Genomic DNA, 10,000 nt, shown 5'->3' with positions numbered 1-10,000 from the left:
GTGTTTGCGGGGGGAGGGGGGAGTTTGTGTGGGGTTTTGTTTTTGTTTTTTAAGGGGACGGGGGGTATGTTCATGATGTGAAGAAGTGTTTGATGGTGTGAATAATCTATTTAAAAATACATAATATCGATATAAAGGCGATGTCGGGAAAGTTGATGAGAAGAACCAAGGAACTGGCTGAAAATTTGGGTGGCTGGGTCTTGTAATAGATTAAATGGAAAATACTAATACTAAACGAAAGACTCCCGTTCTACTGATTGGACGAAATTGACATCACTCAGCTGTTATTGTTTTTTTTTTATTGTTCGATCAACCAGATTATAATAGCTTAAGGTTACACTTAGTTTTATCTGTTGCTACGTTTATATTCGGCTGGCGGATGTTGTGAGTATTTTACATAAGCGCATAACATCAATCCAATCGTTCTACACACAAACCCGGATAGGCCCTGCCTCGCTACGTCTGAGGAATTTCAAGGACAACTCATGCAATTATTTATGTTTTGATTATTGTTTTTGTTTTTGTTTTGTTGGGGGGGGGGGGGGGGGGGGGGGAGGGGGCTTGCCATATTCTGAAACTTTCCATATCGGATGCGATACAGCACCAAAATATATATTATTGTATCTTGATATTACCTGCTGACGTGAAAACGTATTTGGAACCACCAGATGATGATAATAAACTCTAAAACAGTGGTATTGATATGAGAGATGTGTCAGGATCTTTGATGGAGTGATTGATAAACGCATACTAAGAAAAAACTATTGAACACAGGGGGAAAGGCAAGGAAATGCCGTACTTGTAAAAGGGTTGAAAAACTCGTCGTAAATTATCCAAATTAAATATAAAAATGAACATGGCACAGAAAAGTAATGAAGAAGATAGAGGAAGAGGAGGAGGAGGAGGAGGAGGAGGAGGAGGAGGAGGAGGAGGAGCAGGAGAAGGAGGAGGAGAAGAAGAAGAAGAAGAAGAAGAAGAAGAAGAAGAAGAAGAAGAAGAAGAAGAAGAAGAAGAAGAAGAAGAAGAATATATCAACAACAATAACAACAACAGCAATAACAACAAAAACAACAACAAAAGCAGCAATAACAAGAACAACAGCAGTAACAACAACAACAACAACAACAACAACAACAAAAACAATAGCAACAAAAACAACAACAACAGCTGTAACAACAAGAACAACAACAAAAACAATAGTAACAAAAACAACAAAAACAGCAGCAACAACAACAAGAACAACAAAAACAAACAACAACAACAAACAAACAAACAAAATCAACAACAACAACAACAACAACAACAACAACAACAACAACAACAACAACATCAACAACAACATGAAAAAGAAGAAATGATTTTTGAAATATCCAAATAATCCAAAAGGTGCAATACTGAGTGCAGTAAGGTCAGCATCTCTCAAGACCTCACCTCAACTCTTTGATGACCTTCAACAGACGTAGCGGGATAGACGTGGCATGTAAAACAATCAGTGTAGGGGAAACGACTGGAAACAGCTGTGATGCATTGTGGTCAGATGGTGTTGAAGCCGGCTTGGGACCTCTAGGCTCTGGGTTCGAGCCTATCCTTCTTATGTTGATAGCCTAACACTGCCCCAAAACTTTAAATTTAAATTTGAGCTCATATATAGCGCAATAACCACTAAACGTGCTCATAGCGCATTACAAGGGGTCCCTGGCCAATAGCAACACTTAACATGTAGGTCGGGACATGACTCCAGTTAGGCGATATTATATTTTTTGTTCGGACAGAGACAACGCTGTTAAAGCCAGGTACTCATTCTACTCCTGAGTAACGTGAGAGAATGTGAGTAAAGAGCCTCTTCCAAGGACTGAACTATGTGCCGAGCGAGACTCGAACCCAGGACCTTCCGATCCGAAAGCGAGTGTCACATCACTCATCACTAGACCACATAGCCGCACAAAGGCATGGAAGATGCTCGTTACTCACATTCTCTCTCATCATATCCAGGAGTAAATTGATTACCTGAGTGTTAAAAGCGTTGTCGATGTTTAATAAAAATTGTAATACCGGGGATGGAGCTGACAGAGCATGTATATAGCGCAATATACACTAAATGTGCTCAAGGCGCTTTACAAGAGACGAAGAATGCTAACTAGATATTGGAGAGTAGATAAATAAAAGTAAATAACACTTTTTAAGGGAGACAAATGGAACAGAACTGATAAATTAAATAGATTGATTGGCAGATAGATACTAAGTGTGTAAATGTGTTTGAGTCTCTGTGTGTTTGTGTTTGTATGGGTGTGTGGGGGTGTTGTATATGTCTGTGTGTGTGTATGTATGTATTTGTGTGTGTGTGTGTGTGTGTGCGCGCGCGCATACTTTTGTGTATAAGAGATCGAGGAGATACATGGTACATAGACAAGAATTTAGACAGGTAGACAAAAAATCGCAAAGCTATATCTACAAGTTATAAAACGTATGAAAGACAGTTAAAAACAACAGCTAGACAGGTACAAAGTTATTAATAGAGATAGATTGGTTAATTGATAGAGACGAAAAGAAAGGAAGTAAGGGAAAAGAAGAAGAGGAGGAGGAGGAGGAGGAGGAGGAGTTCTTGGTGGTGGTGAAGGCGAATGGTGATAATGGGGAATAGAAAGAAGAAAAAAACGTGTGCATTTGAGCATGTGTATAGTGTACAATATTCACCTATTACATGTTCAAACGTCTTTACAACGGCTCCCTAAAGCTTTGCCAACAGTTACATTAATAAATAACAATGTGAAATTGAATGTAAGCTTAAATTTAATAAACGAAAATAGATAATGTGGACGTTTCGGGTTTACCCTTTATAAATAAATAGGATGAGTAAAACACTACAGCCGAATGCAGAAGAAGAAATGGAGGATGAGGAGGAGGAGCAGGAAAAGAAGAAAAATGATAATAATAATAATAATAATAATGAAGAAAGAAAAGAAGAGAGAAGAAAAGAAGAAAAGAAAAGAAGAAAGAAGAAGAGAAGAAGAAGAAGAAGAAGAAGAAGAAGAAGAAGAAGAAGAAGAAGAAGAAGAAGAAGAAGAAGAAGAAGAAGAAGAAGAAGAAGAAGAAGAAGAAGAAGAAAAGAAGAAGAAGAAGAAGAAGAAAAGAATAACAACAATAATAAATAATAATAATAATAATAATAATAATAATAATAAGAAAAGAAGAAGAAGAAGAAGAAGAAGAAGAAGAAGAAGAAGAAGAAGAAGAAGAAGAAAAAGAAGAAGAAGAAGAAGAAAAGAAGAATAACAATAATAATAATAATAATAATAATAATAATAATAATAATAATAATAATAATAATAATAATAATAATAATAATAATAATAATAATAATGTTCGACAAATGGATGATGCCAAGTCTGCAAAGATAGATCATCATCAAGCCCTACTGCAACCTCCTCGTGGTGTCGAACGGTAACAGGTCAAGCTGGCCAACTGCAGAGGGCGACAAGAATAGGCAATGGCAAACCATTCTTGTAACTTTGCCGAGTTAACTGCATGAATAAGTCCAAAAAGTTAAACGGTGACAGCGTAAAGGGGAGCATGTTTTCACGGAAGACTGCTGCCTCGCTCGGTTGGGAGCGTGATGTTCGTCAGGTCACACCGAACCGTCAGCCAGTTACTAGGCGAAATAAATTTAACAAATGTGACAAAACCAAAATTGGGACATGGAATGTCAGGACCTGTGCCCAAAAAGGAAAACTAAACAACATTCTAAAAGAAATGAAACGGCTCCAAATAAATATTCTTGGCCTGGCAGAGATGAGATGGAAAGAGCAGGGAACCATGTCAAAACAAGAAAACAACATGACATATAAGATCATATGGAGTGGTGGAACCTCTTTCCAAAAAGGAGTAGGGATGATCTTAGACCAAAAATCAACCAAATTTTACAAAGGGCACGTAGCAATCTCAGACAGAGTTTTGCTGGTTAAGCTAAGAGGACCTGTAGTTGACACCAATATTATTCAAGTTTATGCACCAACAGAAGAGGCGACAGATGCAGATATGACAGAGTTTTACCATTCACTAGACAAAGCAAAACGAATGTGTAAATCACAAGAAGTCCTTATGGTAATGGGGGACCTAAATGCTAAGATTGGCAGAGGCAGAGATGGTGACATAATCGGACCACATGGACTCGGAGACAGAAATGAACGAGGAAACATCTGGGCAGATTGGTGTAGAACAAATAAATTAATGATTTCAAACACCTGGTTTCAACAACACCCAAGAAGAACCTGGACATGGCAATCACCAGGGGACAGAGCAAGGAACCAGATAGACTTTATAGCAGTATCATCAAGATTCAGAAATGGCATATTAAATTGCAAAACCTACCCAGGCGCCGATGTAGACAGTGACCATGTCCCAGTTGTTTGTACAGTAAGGATAAAGTTTAAAGCTATTCAGAGAACAGCTGGTAGAATAAAGAGGGATTACAGGTTATGCAAAGACAATGGCATACAAACAAAAATGAGAGAAGAATTTGAAAATGCACTCATGATACAAAGTCAAAGTGAACCTGATAACGAAAAATGTGAAAAACAATTTGATATATTCCAAAAGTGTGTCAAAGCAACTACAGAAAAGCATTTACCAATAGCTCAAACAAACAGCAAAAAGGAATGGATGACAAATGAAATTCTAAACCTATTTGAAGAAAGACGAAAATGCAACAGAGGGTCTGCAGAATACCAAACATTGAACAACCACATTAAATCCAAATGCATCGAGGCACACGAGAACTATCTAGACTGGAAATGCTGCGAAATCGAAAGAGAATACAAACCCAACCCCCAACAAGCTCACCAAAGAATAACAGAACTGTCAGGGAAAAGGAAAAGCAAAGCAGCAGGAAGTTGTATCCAAAACAAACAAGGGGAACTGCTATTTGAAGAACAACATATAGAAAGCCGATGGGTAGAATACATAGGCGAACTGTACAATGATCCAAATAGAAATGAACCACCACTGAAATTCAAAGAACCATTAAGCGGACCAAACATCACCAAAAGTGAAATTGAACATGCCATGGAACGAATGAAGGATGGTAAAGCAACAGGCCCTGATGAAATATCTGTAGAGGTATTAAAAAGCCTAGGAGATCTAGCAATTGATGAACTTCACATATTATTCAACAATATATACAATACTGGGAAAATTCCAGAAGATCTCTGTAACTCTATTTTCATAGCAATACCAAAGAAAGCAGGTGCAGTCAGATGCGAAAATTTTAGAACTATAAGTTTAATAAGTCACATCAACAAAATACTGTTGCGTATAATTATCAACAGGCTAAGGAATAAGATTAACCCCGAAATCGCAGAAGAACAATATGGATTCAACCTGACAGAGGGACAAGGAATGCAATATACCTCCTCCGTGTTTTAAGTGAAAGAGCTATACAGGTTCAGACCCCACTATACCTCTGTTTTGTCGACTACAAAAAAGCTTTTGATAGAGTACGCCACGAAGAAATACTAAAACAACTGCACTCCATTGGCGCTGATGAGAAAGACCTCAGACTCATGCAAACATTATACTACACCCAGCAGGCATCTATCAAAATCGGAAACTCTACAGGAAATTCCATTCCTATTAAGAAAGGAGTCCGTCAAGGGTGTGTTGCCTCACCAGATCTGTTTAATCTATACCAAGAAACAATCATGAGGGGCATAAATAATATGGAGGGAATAAAAGTAGGAGGTCACAACATAAATAATATAAGATACGCAGACGATACGGTACTCATTGCAACATCAGAAATCCAACTTCAAAAGATTGTTGACAAAGTGGTAGTAGATAGTGAAGCCAAGGGAATGGAAGTGAATATCACCAAAACAGAATGCATGGTAATACAGAAAAACCCCAAAAACAACAACACCTGCAATATAACGATTCACGGCGAGCAGCTTACCAACGTAGAAAGTTTTAAATACCTAGGTTCAATAGTGACAACAGATGGAAGATGTAACCGAGACATACGAGCAAGAATAACTCAAGCCAAACAGGCCTTCATGGACCTGGGAAACATTTTGAAAAACAAACAGATGTCGTTCGGGATTAGATTCCGAGTCTTGAAGTGCTACGTGTGGCCAATCTTGTTCTACGGATGCGAAAGCTGGACTACAAATGCAGAAACACAAAAGAACATTGAAGCTTTTGAAATGTGGTGCTTGAGAAGGATGCAGAGAATATCGTATACCGCACACAAAACGAATGAAGAAGTGCTAAAACAAACATACCAACAAAGGAAACTAATGCCCTTAATAGTGGATCGACAACTATCCTTTTTCGGACACATAGTAAGGAAAGATAAGAATGAATACCTGGCAAGTTGTGGAAAAATACCTGGTAAACGCGCCCGGGGGAGACAAAGAAAAACACTCATAGACCAACTGAAGGGCTTCACCAACCTAACAATCCAAGAGCTGTTTGAAAAAGCAAGAGACAGGGAGGAATGGAGAGAGATAATTCATGCAGTATCCGAAGCCTGGACCAGGCATGGAACCTAGAATAATAATAATAATAATAATAATAATAATAATAATAATATAATAATAATAATAATAATATAATAATAATAATAATAATAATAATAATATAATAATAATAATAATAATAATAACAATAAGAGAAGAAGAAGAAGAAGAAGAAGAAGAAGAAGAAGAAGAAGAAGAAGAAGAAAGAAGAAGAAGAAAAGAAGAGAAGAAGAGAAAGAAAAAGAAGAAGAAGAAGAAAGAAGAAGAAGAAGAAGAAGAAGAAGAAGAGAGAGAGAAGAAGAGAAGAAGAAGAAGAAAGAGAAGAAGAAGAAGAAGAAGAAGAAGAAGAAGAAGAAGAAGAAGAAGAAGAAGAAGAAGAAGAAGAAGAAGAAGAAGAAGAAGAAGAAGAGGCAATGGATGAGGATGAGGAGGAAGAGAAGGCAGAGGAGATGGAGAAATATAAAAACCTTGACATAATTTCTTTGCATTAGTCTAGTTTGTACACGGAGCAAAAATTTGTTTCACTGCCAGACAGTTGCTTAACTGGATTATGCCTGAAATTGGCTTGAGTTACAGTGTGAGTTACAGTGGAAAACACTGTACGAACATATCGAAACAACATACATGCCAACTTGAGAATGTAAAAAAAAAATGTAATTCTTAGCATATAAAAATCGTAGTCCCTATGGTTATATTTTGAAAAATTAACAATTTATCCTCACAAGGATTAAGGTACTCAGGTGTAAAATGAGTACCTGTTCGTTAAAAGCGTTGTCTCTACTGTCAGAAGAAAAAAAATTGTATTATCGCATAATAGGCGTCATGTCCCGTTCTTTATGTCACGTGTGGTTCCATATTGACTGCTGGGGAAATAAACGAATCATTGTGAAAACTTTAATATTTACTCAGTATCAATAATCTTCTGTTAAACTCTTTGAGTACGTTCAGTGGACATTGCGCTATATAAAAGTTCCTTAGATCCATTTGGCCCATGGAGCTGGAGTTTATCCCAGTTTCTATAACATGAAAAAGACAATAAAAATGGCTTGCTACCATTTGGTTGGAAAGTACGCCAGTTTATCGCAAACTACTTTCCGCCAGATCTAATAGACCCAGCTACCCAATCATTGCTGGGTGGGACAAGGGGGTCATGAAGGGGTCAGTCGCCATATTATAAATGCTCAAGTTATAGTCTCTTCTTTTTTTTACTCTTCTCTCCGGTGTTAGATTTATTTCCGTCATAGACAACGATTTTAAGCCCAGCTTATCGCAAAGTACTTTCCGTCAGATCTAACAGACCCAGCTACCCAGTCACTGCTTTGAGGCGATGGCATTTGTTGTTTTTCACGTCACGTGTCACTTCAAACGGTTTCGCATTGCTCATTTTCATTGCTATTTTTATTTTTTTTTAATGTTTATTTTGCTGAAGGCCAACTTGTGCCTGGAACGTTTTCCTCTGCATGCCATGTTATTTTTGGACGTGACTAAACAGTTAACTCTGGAAAAAGACGTATTTAAAGATTTTGGCCAGAAAAACTCGTCCTTCAAATATCGATCGATTTAAATGAACCTCATCTTGGCAAAAACTCTAAAACCTGAGAATTCGCGAAGCTTTCCTTAAGTCCCAGGTTTGAGAGCTTTTGCCAAGATGAGGGTCATTTAAATCGATGGATATTTGAAGGACGAGTTTTCTAGCCAAATTTTTTTTAAATACCAGTTTTTCCACAGCACTGCGGTTAATTGGTTAAACGTTTTGGTGTTTTGTTTTTACCCGTCGACTCGTGTTATTGTAACCTATAAAAACGTTCTTAATGACCCAATTGTTGCACGGGTATTCAAAATACATGGTGAGTCATTAAGATGGGCACATCTGCTGTGATAAGTAATGCGGCAGTGACTGTAGTCATCAGAATGTATCAAAGGAAAATAATGATCAGATTAATAATGTTTTTCTCCTCTGGATACACTTTTATACTCGTCGGAAAAAGTATTTCATAAGGGCGCCCGCCATTGTTCCGATAGTTTAGAACCAGTTACTTAGTTACTATGCGTCATTACGAGGGAAGTGACGTCACGACTGTTGAAGCCTATTGTTGCACTGATATTCAAAATACAGGGTGATTCATTAAGATGTGCACACCGGTGCTTGGTAGTGCGATAGTGACCTTAGTCACAATATTCTGCCATACTCTGAAAAAAAAACATATTTAAAAATTTGGCCAGGAAAATCGTCCTTCAAATATCTATCCATTTAAATGACTCTCATCTTGGCATAAGCTCTCAAACCTGGGACTTCGCGAAGTCTTCATTAAGTCTCTGGTTTGAGAGTTTTTTGCCAAGATGAGGGTCATTTAAATCGATCGATATTTGAAGGACGAGTTTTCTGGCCAAATTTTTAAATACGTGCTTTTCCAGAGTACGGCACCTGAGTCATTACAGTTTCATGCTCATGTCTGAGGCTACACGTAATTTTTAACTCAATACTCAATAGGCTTCAACAGTCATGAAGTCACTTCCCTTGTAATGACGCATAGTAACTTAGTAACTGGTTCTAAACTATCGGAACAATGACTGACGCCCTAATGAAATACTTCTCCGACGAGCTTAAAAGTGTATACAGAGTTTTAATAAAAACATTATAAATCTGATCATGTTTTGACTTTTATACATTCTGATCACATGACATGTGAAAAAGTTCTATCCAGCATGAATAATAAAAAGTACCGATTTTCATTGTTTAGAACCAAGCTGCTCGTTGCTGGGCGGACGTGGCATCAGACTATTGAATCCTATTTTCTTCAACACGTTCACACCGACATAACACTAGAATGACGGGCTGAGTCACACAAAAAACTTCTCCCGTAGAACTTTCCAGACCAAGTCCTAGACAATATGGAGACACTCATCAATCTTTCTATTTTTCTTCTTTTCTTTTTTTCTTTTTCTTACGTGGCTATCGATGTGGTCTGGTAGTATGACACTAGCCTTCGGAACTGAAGCTCCAGGGTTCGAATCCCGCTCTGAGCGGCGCATAGCTGAGTCCTTTAGAAAAGGCTCTTTACTCACTTTCTCTCACCGTACTCAGGTGTAAAATGAATACCTGCGTGATCCGTGTTGACTTTGTCCGAATAAAAAAAAATATAATATCGCCTAACAGGTATCATGTTACGTCCTACGTATTAAATGTTGCTATTGGCTTTGGACTTCTTGTAAAGCGCTTTGAGCACGTTTAGTGGATATTGCGCTATATAAACGCTCAAGTACTTCTTTCCTTTTTTAAAAAAAAAATGTTTTGAATTACCTGTCTCCCTTTCCCCATTTTGATGAATTCTGTTTTCGTGCATGTTCCCTTCATATCTCATCACTATTTAATAATCCTTCTATGCCAATTCATGTGTAGGGATGCCAAGATGCTTGCTCCCCTCCCCTCCCCTTATCCTCCCTCCTCCCTCTCTCTCTCTCTCTCTCTCACTCTCTCTCTCTCTCTC

General features: G+C 37.8%; 1 protein-coding gene across 2 annotated transcripts in view; it reads left to right on the top strand.

Annotated features, from left to right (window-relative positions):
* Window positions 1-10,000, top strand: part of LOC144974761 (glutamate receptor ionotropic, kainate 1-like) — a 79,572-nt gene that overhangs the window by 30,002 nt on the left and 39,570 nt on the right. The window lies entirely within an intron of this gene.

The sequence above is a fragment of the Berghia stephanieae genome, chromosome 6 (genome assembly GCF_034508935.2).
Source record: "Berghia stephanieae isolate SIO BIC M18660-M18661 chromosome 6, UCSD_Bste_1.3, whole genome shotgun sequence".
Taxonomy (NCBI): domain Eukaryota; kingdom Metazoa; phylum Mollusca; class Gastropoda; order Nudibranchia; family Aeolidiidae; genus Berghia; species Berghia stephanieae.
Note: the sequence above shows the minus strand (reverse complement) of the source record. Positions and strands in the feature narration are given on the sequence as shown.